Here is a 16562-nt window from a genome sequence, read left to right as displayed (position 1 = left end):
AGATAGTGACATCTTTCTTTCCTCTTCTTTTATTTATTTATTTGTTATTATAAACGGTAAGCGCTAAAAACGGAAAGCGAAGTGAAGTTTAAATGACTCAACAGAATGTTGAAGTATCGGAACAACTAACGTTAGGATGCATACGTATAAGGCACAGGTAGTGTATGTGTATTGCATGTTGACAGAAAAGTATTGCATCTTATTTTAATTTTAGTAACATTTCTGCACTATGTCTACATTCTCAACAAATACTACGTGAGATGTTTATTTATTTATTATTTTTTTTTTTTTATTTCACTTGCTTCCAATCCCAGTTAAGGATCAATTGAATTTATTAATAAAAATATTCAAATATTTTCTTTCATAATTATAAAGTAAATAGTTTAAACTATTATTACTGAAATGCGATACACAAAAGGTGATGACTAGACTAATACACAAAAGGTGATGACTAGACTAATACACACAGTCTGTGACCGGCCGTGGCACTATAAGAAAATTATAAGAAAAGCGAGAGAAAAATTAATTCGGTAGGGCAAGATAAAAACAGGAAATCCATAAATTAACGAACACAATTGGAAATAAATAAATAAATAAAAACGTATGAATCTTAACATAAATTGAAAAATTACTTAACCAGCATGGAATTTATCTATGGTATTTTTAACATAAATTTGTAATTTTCACTTTAAAAATGGCCTGACTCACCGTATATGTCGGCGTATAAGACGAGGCCAAACTTTTAGGCTGTTTTTAGGTTTTAAGCTTATGTCGGTTGTATAAGACGACCCCCCCCCCCAATTTCTTCTTTCTTGTATTAATGCAACGTTAGGTATTATTATTATATCCGTTAATTTTTTGCATAGATTCGCGTAAATGATTTAGTATTTACGCGAATTACCCTAATAAAAGTGATTAGCCCCAATTTTAATTAATTATTAATTTTGCATTTTTTTTTAAATTTTAGAATTATTAAAATTGTTATCATTTAAAATCATGGAACCAGCAACAAAACGAAGAAAGTATGAAGCTCGATTTAAAATAAGGATACTTGAAATGGCAAAGCAAACTAATAACTGTGCTGCTGCAAGAAAGTTTCACATAACCGAGAGGATGGTAAGAGAATGGAGGAAGAAAGAAGATATTTTTCAAAAATCGCCAAAGAAAAAATGTGCGATGAGAACGGGGATCACTCGATGGCCGCAACTGGAAAAATCACGTTGCAGAATAGGTATTCGAACAAAGGCAGAATGGTTATCTTGTTATAAGAAATATGATTAGAGCATATGCACTAAAATGGTCAAGACTGAATCCGGATGAAAGTATAGAATTTCAAGCTATTTTAGGATGGTGTAATCGTTTTATGAACAGACAAAATCTGGTAATACGACAAAAAATGAAAATTGCTCAAAATCTACTAGCACATCTTGACCACAAACTTACCAGTTTCCATAAATTTATTATTCAGTTGAGACAAGAACATAAATTTCTATTGTCAAATATTGAAAATATGGATGAAACTCCTATGAGCTTTGATATAATAAGCAATAAAACAGTGGAGTCTAAAGGTAGTTAGAATGTGCTAGTTCGAAGTACAGGTTATGAAAAAACAAGGTTTACGGTTGTTACAATGGAAATTTTAAGATAAAATTTCCATCGGGTGTTTTTGTACATTTTCACGAAAAAGGATGGATGGACGAAAATGGTGTGAAATTATGGATAAATAATGTGTGGAACACGAAACCAGGCGGTATAATGAAGAAACGCAGTTTATTAGTATGGGATTGGGGTATGTTTCGTAGTCATTTAACTGAGAATACTAAAAGTATTCTATAAAAAAATAAACAAAAATTGCTGTTATACCAGGTGGTTTAACTTCTATATTGTAACAACTAGGCGTCTGCTTGAACAAACCATTTAAAGATTACATGCGAGAAGAGTGGAATAATTGGATTTGACTGGTGAAAAATCATTTACAAACGGTGGATCTATGCGCGCTGTATCACTTGATATGTTGTGCAATTTTGTGATCAAAGCATGGAATAAAGTAAAAGTAGATACCGTAATAAAATCATTTCAAAAGTGTGGTATCTCTAATTTTATGGATAATACGGAAGATGATCTGTTGTGGGACACTGATGACGATTAAAACGAAATCAATTCACCGGATTCGAACTGGGATCCATATGACGATCATTTAAACAATGAATCTGAAGAACTATTTTCAACAGATGATGAAGAAAATTAACATGAAAATTGAGATTAATATATTGTGAGGTGTGGTCGGTGTATCGCACAGTTTTGTGTAGTCTAGAGTTGCTCTCGCGATGAGTTCTGGTACTCATGGATGTAATAATAACAGTCCGAGTATCCTTCGAGATCTTAGAGTTATGGTGGATAGGAAATTGGAATTCAAAGGTCGCGTAGCAAATGCAAGTACAACTCAAAGGATAATGGTGATGCTGAAACGAATGTTGAAGGTTATAAGTAGACCGAACCCGGACTAATGTGTGCAGATTTGCTCTCCTGGGTTCCTAGAGTATAAAGAAACTGTGGAGAGGATATCATCTTACTGACCAAAAAGTTAGTAAGATGATATCCGTATTATGGAATGTGGATTATGATGGTAGACTGAGGATATGCAATCTGGGCAGCAGACACTAGTAAACAGGAGCAAGAGGTCTGATATAACAGAAGTCTCTACTCTTCTGAAAGTGTGTTATATGACACCGGCTGATTGAATTTTCGTTATATGGAAGTTAGGGGAGATGATACGGAGACATTCGTGTAAGTTGTGTTTATGTGCGGTTGCGAAAGGCGGGAGAGCTACATTTTTCTCTCACAGAGCAATAAGCTAGCATACCTCCTCTTAAATGAGTTTAAGAGGAGGTATGCTAGCTAGTGAGGGTGATATATGGCATTCCTCAATTATAATCGAGGATTATAATAATAGCAATTATTGTTATTATTTAGTATAATTAACTGAATGCTAATACGTTGTGTACTGCTGTAACGTTCGCTATGGCACAGTATAGACTTTGCTGTCCTTGCACCAGTTAACTATAAATCAACCAACTGAATGACTAAAATAACTATTATTTGAATATCATGTGGAAATGTGTTTTTTTTTTAAATATAGATAAAAATTTCTCTATTGAATTCGTTTATAGCAAAAAAATTATCTGTCTTCGTTAACCACATGCCGTGTATGTGCTGAGACATATTAACTACTTGCGTGCTTCTACTTAAATCCACCGAATTTAATCAAAAGTAGTCTTAATAATCAAAACCTTGAAGACATAATACAGATGACATTTGATGAAGGAGATTTCTGTATTTTAAGAGAAGAGGTAGAAGCCGGAGTTCTTTGAATATGGGAATGTCACCAGGCATAGACGGCATAACTTCAGAACAACTGAAAGCAGGGAGAAAAACTATCAAGATGCCGTGCTCAAGATGTGAAGAACAATGATTCATGACCTGAAGATTGGTGCACCTCCGTTCTGATTCCTATTCCTGAAAAGGGGAACAGCACTAAACGTAGTAATTATGGAACTGTTAGTTTAATAAATCATCCAAGCAAAATTTTGCAAACATCTTACCTCTAGGACTGAGAAGAAAATAGACAGCATATTCTCAAAGAACCAAGCACGATTCCGTGAAAGCAGGAGTACAACAGATCATTTATTTACAATACATCTCACTGGAGAAAAATGTATTAAAATAATAAAATACTCTCACAAGTTTATAGATATAAAGGACTTCGATTCAGTATGTCATGAGGCCCTGTGGAAAATACTGAAACCAGTATGGAAGAGATAATAAAATAGTACTCTTAATTCCCACAAAAAAGAACCATTTCCCCCCCCAGTATTATTTTTGATAGCACTCAAATTCCAGACAACATGAGATTTCTCTCCTCGGAATTTCGCTCAAGACGTTACTTCACCTCTAAACAGCTGTTAACCTTATACAAATCACAAATCCGCCCAGCTATCGAATACTGTTCTCACATTTGGAGTGGGGCTCCTAAGCGCTCCCTCAAAATGCTTGACTCAATACAGAGGAGAGCAATTAGACTGATAAATGACCCATCTGTTACCAACTCAATCTCAATCCCCTCACTTTCACATAGACCAGGGCTTTCCACAGCACTGTCCGCGGACCGCATGCGGCCTGCGGTGCGATTTTGTGCAGCCCGCCTTTGGGTTTTGATTTTCAGGAGCGAAAAAATAAAATAACAATTTGAATCGAATGCTTATTAGATATTTTAATTCTATCGCTAATCGATAATCTCGATGTTGATAATTTTATTTGGTGTTTTTACATCGCTATATACCCACGTGTTTTTCAAATATTAATTGTGTCAAAGAAGCGTTCTTACACTGCTTTGTTCCAACGCGCATGCTCAGGGCGCCGCTCACGGGGAATGTGAGCGCGCGATTAGTGCGCATTTAGTGTTGTTCGTTTGTTCAGCTTTCGAGGTTGTGCCGCTGCTGTTCACCAAATTACTAGATGCATTGTGATGCCCTCGGATAATTTTTTTTTCTAATGCGGCCCTCGAATTACCTAAGGTTGGATAGCCCTGACATAGACGTTTAGTCTCTGCAATTTGTGTATTCTATAAATATTTCCATGGGAAATGTTCATCTGAAACAGCATTAATAATTCCCAGTCTGTACTAAGCTCATTGACACATGTACAGCCTGCTACCCAACAGGGCCGCTCCCTGGGAATTTTGCCACCCCGTGCAGTAGCATATTTTGCTTCCCCTTCTCCCTTATTTTTCGTATAGTTTATGCCAACTTTGCCGCCCCAAAAAACTTGTCGCCCCGTGCAAATGCACGTCTTGCACCGTCGATAGAGCTGGCTCTGCTTCCCAACATCCTTTCACACCTTGAAACCTACAGAACAAGTTTGTCCTTCACCCCCGTTAATGTTGTACTGTGGAACAGTCTTCCCCTGATGTATTTTCCAAGGAATACAATATACAGGCTTTTAAATAGAATGTCAACAAGGTTCTCCTTTCCCAACCCACTACCCATATACTGTACTAAAGTACTATAGGTTGATCAGCCAACCTCTCGTATATGGGTCCAATATAAAAAATTTAAAACGTTTTATCGTTCCTCAGAAAGCCTGTGTAGCTCAGTAGAAGAGACGTTTGCACTCTGCGGCGCTTGACCGCACGACGAAAGACGTTTGAATCTAGTCGCCGACTAGAGGAACATTTTCTGACTTTTCTTGACAGGTTCCTGAGTTAGTCGATCTCTGGCACGGGCAAGCGGGTTTTTCGTCCCGTAAACTCAAGAAAATCGGTGTCGAACCCACAGTGTTTTCAGACATTAAAAATATTGTGTTATGGTTAGGGACCACGAGATGGAGACACTTGTTGAGCCGTCTCTCTTCACTGCATGCCCCTTAATTAGTGATAGCCTTGGACCAGCTATCTCTGATTGGGTATCAGTGGAGATCGAACTGCCCACTCCGTCTCCAAAAGTTAGATAGGGCTAAACGGCCTCGCCTATTCTATACGGGAACAATGTTAGCTGATTTTTTTTTTTTTATCATTCCTCAGAAATGTTAATAGAAATCAATTGCAACTACACCAAGCCTTTCAAAATGGAAAGACGTTTGTGTCAAGGCTGCATACTTTCACTGTTGCTGTTTAACCTTTATTTGGAATATATAATAAATTTAGCCTTGGAAAACAGTGGTATTGGAATTACAGTTGGTGGTAAAAAAAAAAAAATTAAAAAAAAATCAATAATCTTAGATTTGGCGATGACATTGACCTAATAGCAGAGAATGAATATCAGTTACTTGTTTCAATAAGGAAATACCGTGAGTAGGCATATTCAAATAAATTATAATACCGGAATAAACTCATGTAAAATATTATATTATTAATATATATAGGAAATTTAATGACCTTTTTTAGTTATCCTATATTGGCTACTTAGGGGGCGCCTTTTGGAAAAATGTCAGTTATTGTTCGAGTAACTTTTTAAGTGTACTGAACATACCTTTGTTACTTAGGCGAAAATTATACTAAAAAAATAATATTTTACATGAGTTTATTCTAGTATTATAATTTATCTGAATATCAGTTTACAAGAATTAACACCCCAACCGTCCATGATGTCTATAGACGTTCAGCAAAATCTGGATACGATTCTATAACACCTATTGAATCCCATGGATAAGAAGTGCAATTAGGTCTCACTATGTCATCCACCACGGCCGATAGAGAGATAGACAGAGTCTCTAAAGTACTTAGTGATTATGAATTAAAGATCAGCATTCACAAATAAAAAACGATGTCTTCAGGCAATAACCTATGAAAAGTTTAGTTAAATGGCAAAAAATTGGAAGAAGTAGAAAAATTCACTTACTTGGGAACGTTCAACACGGAGATAGGCATTCTAAACATGACATTAAAGTAAGCTTTGCTAAAGCAACTGTTTTCCTTCAGAAATTACAGTCGATTGGGAAAGACAATAAAATACAGCTACAAGACTCTATCTCATCGATAGCCATGTTAACTCTGTCTTACTATACGGATGTGAGAGTTGAACATTGCTAAAGGAAGATAAGAAAAGATTACTGACCTTCGGGATGAAGTGCTACAAAAAATTTTGAAGATACCATACACGGCACACGTAACAAATGACAAGGTTAGACGGAAAATCCACTCCATTCCTAGAACACAAGAAAAAATCATCACTAAGATACGTCCGAAACAGCTCCGGTGGCTGAGCCAGATAACTAGATCAGATAGCGTACTTAAATTAGCACTAGAAGGCTCGACTTCTGGTAAAAGACACTGGAGGTGACCTACAATCATCAGGATAGATAATATTAGAAAATGAACTAATTCTTCGTTTGGAATTTTCCAAAGTGGAGAATTTTCCAGTTAACAGAGAAACAGAGATGGATGGTATGAAAGATTCTCCTTCATACCATCCATCTCTGTTAACTGGAAGTCATCCTTCATATTATTATTATTATTATTATTATTATGTGACACATCCTACTCTCTATATACGGAAATAACACAGGGGTTAGCTTATTTTTTTTATTTTTTTGTGACACATCCATACAGACCAAAGACTCATCGAGGGAGAGTGTGCCAACAGCATCGAACGATACACCCCTTCCAACTACTAACCGTGCTCAAACTTGCTTAACTTTTTGTGTGAGCTATTAGTAGCAGAGGCTCTACAAATCGACCAACCTTTGCTGGCAACTGTTCGTAGTGTTCTTAACGACTACAATTTTCATGTGTTTAATAAAAATATTAATAAGCCCTTTCTCTTCTATACCATTAATATACCATTAATGTGGTATAGGTTTTGAAACACCTAGCATTTATATTTTATGGCATTAATAATAATTTTAACAATAAAGACTTGGTCGCTCGAAGTCAGACTTAAGTTCAAGTCTTGTCGCCGAGTAGAGGAACTTTTTTTAAGCCTTTCTTCGACCAATTCCCGAGTTAGTCGATCTCTGGCATGGGCAAGCAGGTTTTTCCTCCCGAAACCTCCGTTTTTTTAACCGGTAAACTCAAGAAAATCGACCGTCATATCCACATTATTTCAGATAATAACATATCTTGTTAGGGTTAGGTACCTAGAGATGGCAGCACTTGTTTTCCGGCCTCTTCATCGGTAGCTGCTGTAATTAGTGATAGACATGGGTCGCTATCTCTGATTAGCTACCGATGGAGATTGAACTACCCACTCAGTCTCCAAAAAAAGCTAGATAGGGTATAAAGGCCTCACCTACTCCCTATAAGAGAATAAAAGGCGTTAGCTGATTTTTTTTATTTTATGAATTCTAGTTTTTTTTTTCAAGAATTCTGTTTTTTCAAGATGGCGGCTTGCGTGTTAGTGTTTCGTGTATAATTGATGGTGAATTGCGAATTTGATTGATATGTTTTTTAGCGATTTATGCTTTCGTGTCGAGTATTATGTTCACATGTATTGATCAAGCTTTTTGATTACGAAAAGTTTTTGTAAGTTACAGGTGAGTAAATACATTAATTTCAATTTTTAGTTCTGTCGGAAACCATCTTCTAAGCCTAATCACAGGGCATACTAAACTATATATCGTACTGCTGGAAAACACCAGATTAGGTCTATGGGATTTGCTATGGCAAAACCTCTGAACGAGACCATTTTCGAGGAGATTTATAATCAATTCCTCAGATTAGGAAAACTTCTGACAGATAGTTGGCCAGGGAAAGTTAAGCTTTTTTGACTCATTCCCGCCCTCTGCAGTCACAGAAGATAACACGGATGATACAAGTGAGAAGCTCATTACTCAGTTGCAGTCTTCCCCAGACTTTGAAGAAGTTTGTGTGCGCAAAAAGAGCAAAACCAGTGACACAGAACCTCCCATAGATTTTGGTATGGAAGAGGATACTCCCAGATCCAATCCCTCGACCGCCACGAAAGAGAGGATTCCACCGACAGTCCTCGGGGAAAAGAAAACATGGACACATTTAAGATCCACCATGATAAACTCATAGATACAGTTCTCTCAGCCAAGAACACTGATGATGATATAAAAATTCAGCCAGCTACTGTGACTGATTACAGGAAACTGATTAAAGTGTTAGACTCTAACAATATTCAATACCACACCTTTTCTCTTAGTTCGGAGTAAAAATCTGAAGGTAGTACTGCGGGGTGTCACAGAGCATATAACTATAGATGAAATTGAGGCTGACCTCCACCACCAGGATCTGCCACCTATTAAGATCAGCAGAATGGCTAGAGCGGACAAATCCGCTATGGCTCTGGTCGTGGTGGAGATCCACAAAGCCTATAAGAACATCTATGATTTAACATTTTGTGGACTCTGGATCACCCCAGAGCCACTCCGTAAAAGGGCATCTATTGGCCAATGCCATAGATGCCAGAAGTTTGGCCATGCTCAAAAACTCTGCAAGGCAGAGTATAAATGCCTGAAATGTGCTAAGAACCACTCCACTAGCACCTGCACCAAGCCAAAAACCATCTCGGCTAAATGTGAAAACTGTGGTGGCCCTTATCCAGCAAACTACAAGGGATGTACTCAGCACCCAAAAAACAAAGAGATGGAGATAGTTAAACCGCCCTCTTCCTCTAGTAAAAGAACACCTGAGGCTCCTGCTCCACAGCCTAAGACTCGGCAGCAACAGTCGGTGACCTTCAAAGACAATGGAAGCCAAAGGCAAACAAGAAGTTATGCTGATGTGGCCCATACTAAATATCAGAACAAACCAATATCAGAACAAAATCAGCCAATAGCACCTACTAATCTGACAGCAGTTATTACAGCCTCTTTAGCTAACATACTATAAGATTTCAGCCTGTCTAACCCTTCAGCAACCACCACTAAAAGATTCCTACAGGCCATCCTCACAGCAATCATAAATGAATAAAAACAAACTCATTCCTGTCTCTCTTCAGATCATTGCATGGAATGCGTACGGCTTAAGGAACAAAATTCCGGAGCTACCAGATTTCACTTGCAGATACCAACCTGATATTATACAAATCAGTGAAACACACCATAGACCCTCTGACAGTCCCAAAATATGGGGCTATCTTATGTAAGGAAATGACAGATCTAATTACAGAGGTGGTGGCGCTGTCATCTTCATTAAAAAATACATTAAGCACCATTCTGTGAACAGCCCACCAACCACTGACCTTGAAATTACAGGCGTGGAAGTTTTCACCAGCTCTGCCGGCAGATTAAAAATCCATTCAGCTTACAATCCACCCTTAAAAACTCTGCTGCACACTAATCTAAATGCCATTTAGAAGTTAGAGTACCTATCATTATTGTTGGAGATTTAAACTGCACCCTGCCTGGAATAGTAGAACCACCAACAAGAATGGCTGCATCCTTTCCAACTACATAGGATCAAACTAAGCTGTCGTGGCTGTACCTACCGAACCAACTCATCTCAGTACTTTTGGCACTGCTGACATCCTGGATATAACTATCCTGAAAAACATTAAAATTCGCTACAGCCTTAAACACTAAACGAGCTGTAATCGGATCACACCCGATTCGACTACAACTGGGAGAAGAAGAATACCTGTCTCCTCCCTCTCACTCATGCATATCATGGGACAGATTGTCTAAAGCACCTGGGGATCAAATTGGACCAGTCCCTCACATATGCACAGAAGAAGATGTGGAATCTGCAGTGACTAGCCTCACCCAACAGATTAAGTCTGCTATAACGGTTGCAACCTTCCACAAACCTGTTCCCAAGTCTGGTCGTTTGCCTGAGGATATAATGGACCTGATCAGAGAGAAGAACAGAGCTAGGAAGCGATTTCGTAACACTCGCGCTCCTCAGGACAAAACAGTTCTTAATAGATTGAACGGGGCAGTGATAGATGCACTTAAAACTCATAGAAACCAAGTTTGGGATAAAAAGTTAGCCTCTATCTCACCTATTGATCACTCTATCTGGGGGTAGAGTGATCAATAGGTGAGAGACAGAGGTGAGATTTTTATTTCTGAGAAACATCAGAAATAAAAACAGATCTCCCCCATAATCTCTAACCAGGGCCTAATTCACACAGATGTAGATAAGACAGAAGCCATAGTAAAGAATCTAGAGGTGCAGTACAAACCATCATATAACAACTTAGATTTCAATCACTTATACAAAATCCACAGACAGGTCAGACACGTATTAAAACTCCCAGATACCAGTGCTGACTATATTGCACCCACATCACCTGTTGAATTATATGATATTATTAAAAAACTAAAGAACAATAAAGCTCCTGGACCAGACGGCATCTCAAATAGGGTGATCAAACTGTAGTGCACCTGACCATTATAATAAATGCAATCTTAAGACTTCGCTATTTTCCTTCCACCTGGAAACTGGCTGATGTAATCCCTATACATAAGCCAGCAAAGAACCCACCGCAAAATTATCGTCCAATCAGTCTCATCTCCAATCAGGGTAAGGTTGCAGAGAAGGTCATCCTCTCACGACTCCAAACCTCAGTAAATGACCTAAACATCCTCCATAAAGAACAGTTTGGTTTTGGGCAACACCATAGTACTACCCAGCAAATCCACAGAATTGTGGAATACATCACCGCCAGCTATAACTGGCGCCAGTGCACAGGAGCTGTTTTCCTAGACCTATCCAAAGCATTTGACAAAATCTGGCATTTCGGACTACTACACAAATTTATCTCAGCCGGCATCTCACTAAAAATGGCTCATCTAATCCATTCATATTTTCGGAATAGATCAATATAAGTCAAAATCAATGGTTCTACCTCATCCTGGTGCCATATCTTTGCTGGAGTGCCGCAGGGATCCCTACTAGCTCCATTGCTGTTTTCTATATAGATGTCGGCATCCCGCATAATCCGATGTCTTCCATTTTGGCCCTGTATGGGGACGATGCAGCAATACTAACCAGATCTCTCCGACCCCATTTCATTACCAGAAAGCTTCAAGAAAATCTTCTAAAGCTGGAGGGTTGGTTCTCCAAATGGAGATTGGAAGTCAACCTCCCAAAAAAGCTCACCCATTCTTTTCTCGAAAAGGCCAATAACTGCTGCAGGAGATTATTATTATTATTATTATTTGACACCTCCAGGGAGTCCAAAGACTAATCGAAGGCGAGTGCGCCAACAGCATCGAACGATTGGTCCCCTTCCGACTACTAATCGCGCTCAAACTTACTTAGCTGAGCCATTAGTAGCAGAGGCTCTACCAATCGACCAACCTTTGCCGGCTGTGTTACTATTCAACACTAAAATTCCCTGGCAGACAGGAAAAAAATACCTGGGTGTAATTCTCAACAAAAAAAAAAGTTATCTTTGAACCAACACCTCAAGTTTATGTGCGCAAAGGCATCTAAAGCTATCCACAGATCTGTCCGCTAATTAATAGAAATAGCAAGCTCAGCAACAGAATCAAATTGCAGCTATACCAGATGACGATTCGTCCTATCATCACCTATGCCTCTCCAGCCTGGAGCCACACCTCTAATACTAACATTATCAAAATACGAGTACAGAACAAGTGCTTGAGAATGATTCTGAACGCTCCATGGTATGTTAGAAACAATCAACTTCATAGAGATACAAATATTCCCTATATTTTCTCTTTCCTACAATCCTTAGCATCTAAGTTCTTCCTAAAGACGTCCATACACCCCAACGATTTGGTTCAGCAAGCTTCAGCATACGAGGCAACCGACATATTGAAACATAGAAGACCAAAAGCTATATTAACCTCCTATAGCGATACATAATTTCCATGCCCATTCAGGGCAAGCAAACTGCTCATAAATTTTACCCTCACTGTAACCGCAACAGATAGCGGGGAATATGAAAAGCATCTTGCTTCACCCCTAAAGACATAAATGTCAATTGTCAATTGTCAAATTTATTTTATTTTTATACAATAAAGACATACCTGTTATTTATTTATCGCGCAACATTAAAGAATTAATGGCGTATCCTTTGAATATCTTTTTTAAAAAAATTAAAACATCAATTCATTTATTTTTTAAGAAGATTAATTGCGGATTTTCTGGAAGCATTATGAAATTCCGGTTTTTTTTTTTTTTTTTTTTTTTTTTTGTTGTTGTTGTAATGTCTCCGGAAACAAGAAGATTACGAAAATCGACATCCGCGATTTCTCTAAAATATCTTTGGGTTATATATCTTTTATTTACTTCTCGGGAACTGTGTTTACCTTTGATAAAACCGTTATCAATTTTTGTTTGTAATACTTTTGTCGCAAACTTATCTATACCGAAATAAACTTATACTATTAAAATATAATATCTTTCATCTGCACTTTATACGCAGTTCTGTTTTACTCCACTTCACATTCACATACTAGCAGGTATAAATTCTGTCAAAGACCAAAAATTAATTTTTGAGTGAACAGAATTCATAATTCTCTGGCAAATATATAAAATCGGCGAGTTTTCTATGAAACGGGATATTTAATATTAAAATATTAAAATATCAACACATAAAAATGATAGATATTATGTCTGGGTACTGCGGTTTCAAGATAGTATTTCAATTGGGAATGTTGTATTATTAAGTGATTTTTTTCGACTGAGTACCCCAGTACTTGTGAAAGCACACTTACACACTTACAAACAGAAAGGACAATTTTAACATTGCAATATACTGTATAATCAGAGAATTGCGTTGCCATATTTTGATAATAAAAATAAAAGAAAACAGTTACACTTATATGGACGTGTATAGAATGCCTACTAAAAGGTGTCCTGAAATTCTCCAAAAGGTAAGAATTGAAGGAATGATACCGCTCAGAATACCTAAAAAGAAATTAATAGAAAACATCAAGAGTATAAGCAGTCTACAGAAATGTAAATGATTTGGCTTCAGATAGAATGAACCGGAAAGCTATTGTTCATAATAGTCTCAACCTCTCTTGAGCGGATGGGGAGGATAATTAGGATGAACATAAAATCGAATAATAATTGCGACTGTATCGTCTTTATATTTTTAAAGTGTCAGTACTTTAAGAATATAAATCTGGATATTTCGTTGCAGTAATATGACTGATAGCTTCCTCAGGATATTTAAGGGGAAAAGACGAAGACAAAATTAAACAAATGCAAATAACACTGATGCATAAAGCAACGAAAGAAGAGTTCTGTTTCACGTTGCATTGTTCTTTTCTTTTCTTTTTTTTTTTTTTATCATCATCATGCATATCAAGGATTTAGGCCTAGCGTGGCCTGTTCCAACCTTAGAAGTCATCGTTGAATCGTTTAAGAGGACGGTTTTCCTGGTTTTCTTTTTCCTAATGACTTGTACTTTAAGGTTTGTTTTGGTAATCTTTCTATTTTCATTCTTTGAAGAGCTCCATCCATTTATGTTTATATTTTTTAATTTTTTCTATTTCTGATTCTTGGTTTAATTCTTTCATAATTTCTTCGTTTTTTTTTATATTAACACGAAATTAGTTTGGTTTTTGACTTGGTCGAAGCAACAGGGGTTATGAGGCTAGTGATTAGTTCCTCTAATAAAAGTATATTCAATTCCTGAAGTGAAACTGGGCATACTGGATTCACTTCAAGATACTTTGACTCTTTCCAAAGGTATTACTAAGGTTCTAACTGTGATTCTTTGCTAACAGTCTTATTACATTTCCATTATCTCAACCCACGTCGCTACACCAATATGCAGGTATTGTATGATACATTACCAGGTTGCTTTTTAACGGATCGTTTTCACATAATCGTGACAGCATAAGATTACAAAATTCCAGAATGCCAGAATTTCCTCATATTTTAGCATCTGGCGCTTCCACAAGGAATCCTGGTCGAAATCAGAAAAAGCATATCCACACTTTAACACGGCTGTCACTGTATTAACAAGAAAGATTGATTCACTCTGGTAATAACATTCTTCTTCAATGTCCATACCCGCACACGTTCATTTGAGTTGAAGAATTAGTTGGTAATTTGATTCAAACTATATTTTTGTTTACATTTTTCCATTCTCTTTCACTTTCATTTACTTTATTTCTAAATAATACCTCTATTTATGTTTTGTTTTATTTTAAATAAAATAAAATATAAATCTTCTATTTTTTTTTTTTTTTTATTTGTCCTTATCTTTGGTTATTTTGGAGATACTGACTTCTTACCAATAGCCACATAAAGATCCACGACTAAAGGTAAATTTCTTGCATCTGTTTTTTTTTTTTTTTCCTAATTATTTTTTTTTATATTACTAATCTGTATAACTGATTTCAGTTCACTTTTTTCTTAGGTGTGTTTATAAAAAGCATTTTGTATTACACAATATAATGAAAATAATAATTTGCACTTATCACATCTTTAATGTGCTAAATCTAGATTTATTTATTTTCACTTCCTTTATGCTAGATGCTAGATTATGCTAGATTTATGCTAGATGTTCTTTCGTTTCGTTCGACTTTTATTTGAAAATTACGATATTTTTGCCCAAATGCTCCATTATGATGCCTTCTAAATTTTGAGAAGTTCCTTTTATCTAATGCTGTCAAGCTTGTCAACTTTGATGAATTAAGGTAAATTTTGCAAGACAACACTTGAGTCTGATTTTATTATGAAGATTTTTCAGTTGCCCGTACCCACCAAGAGTATCATGTCTTTTCCTTAGTAGTCATCTTTTTTTATATATATATTTTTTACCGTCTCGGTTTTCTGCTTTGGGTGAGGCTTATATATATATATATATATATATATATATATATATATATATATATATATATATATATATATATAAACTGCTTTTAATTACATTTCGTTAGAGAAATACCCCTATACTAATTGGACTAATGACATCGCAAGCTTATTAATGAAAGAAATTGGTTGCAGCATTGAGCGAGTATCATTTTAACTCGAGTCAAGAGTCCAATGAGCATATGTGGATTAGTGAATTCAAGCGAACAAATAATAAAATAATAAAATAAAATAATAATAAAATAAAATAAATGAAAAAAATAATAAAATTTCATTCATCTAATATTTAATATTTATCTAAGATAATATTCTAATATTTAATCAACTTCAAAATTTTAATCAAAAGTCTAATATTTAATACATTTAATAATTATTATATTTATAAATATATATGTTAAGTGAGTTATGCTAGATGTTCTTTTTAAATCCAGTGGGATAGGATATTATTTTTTTTAAAATTACACACATTTCGAGAGGAATTTTTTTTTATATAAATATTTACCATATTTAAAGCATTGTGCACTTTTCCTCATATTTCTAAGCAAGCAAACTGCAGAAATTTAAAAACACAGTATTATATAGAGATAAGCAGCAAGAAAATAGGATGTGAGTCTTATCGCTTTTTTTTATGCAAAATCTAAACGACTTACCATCGACACAGCCACAGTCCACTGGCCACACCTACGGATTTAACTGCCTCAGTTTTTCCAGTAATTTGAGAAGATTAACTTGATTGTATGATTGCTTTCATAAAGATTTTCAAATTTTCACCACAAGATGTCGCAGAGAACTGCAACATAACATACTTCTAGCTGTATACGTGTACGAAAACTAGAAGAATGTTGTATTAATTTTATTGCATGTAGTTAAAATGTTCTTAGCAAGTAAAAAAGAACTTCATTGACAGTAATAGATATTACTATATATCTTCAAGATAACATGTAAACATATAAAATTTTAAAAGGAAAATAAATGATTCAGATTCTTGACAGCGCAAAATGCTACCAAGTACTCATTAAATAACTGCAACACTAGTAAGCCCTTAACTAAACTGGAGATAATGAATATTTGAATGAAATTTTGATAATGTAATGAGCGCTCTCTACTGCGTAATCCTGTTATCGTACAAGTTAAACATCAGATATTACAAAATAACAGGCTGTCATTCTACGAATAGTTTTTTTTTAATGAAAAAAAATATTTAAATTATCCATTTAATGGAAGCAATAAAAGCTTGAGTCCTTACGGTTGAACTATTAAAATATCTGAAAATTCGAGAAATAAAGATCTTTGGGAAAAA

The 16562-nt window shown here is 35.9% G+C and overlaps 1 protein-coding gene across 4 annotated transcripts in view; it reads right to left on the bottom strand.

Moving 5' to 3' along the window:
• LOC150095144 (sorting nexin lst-4-like) overlaps nucleotides 1-16227 on the bottom strand; it is a 189471-nt gene extending 173244 nt beyond the window's left edge. The window contains exon 1 of one of the 4 annotated variants that reach the window (XM_090411144.1): nucleotides 15913-16227. The gene's annotated coding sequence lies outside the window, so the exon portion shown is untranslated. Of the gene's footprint in view, nucleotides 1-6395; nucleotides 6531-15764; nucleotides 15792-15912 lie in introns of those variants that run through there. The other 3 variants (XM_090411141.1, XM_090411143.1, XM_090411142.1) reach the window with 3 other exon arrangements.
• Nucleotides 16228-16562: the final 335 nt, after the last annotated feature.

The sequence above is a fragment of the Typopeltis vanoorti genome, chromosome 21 (genome assembly GCF_054136105.1).
Source record: "Typopeltis vanoorti isolate ZY-2024b chromosome 21, IOZ_Tvanoo_1.0, whole genome shotgun sequence".
NCBI lineage: Eukaryota > Metazoa > Arthropoda > Arachnida > Uropygi > Thelyphonidae > Typopeltis > Typopeltis vanoorti.
This window is presented reverse-complemented; position numbering and strand designations above follow the sequence as displayed.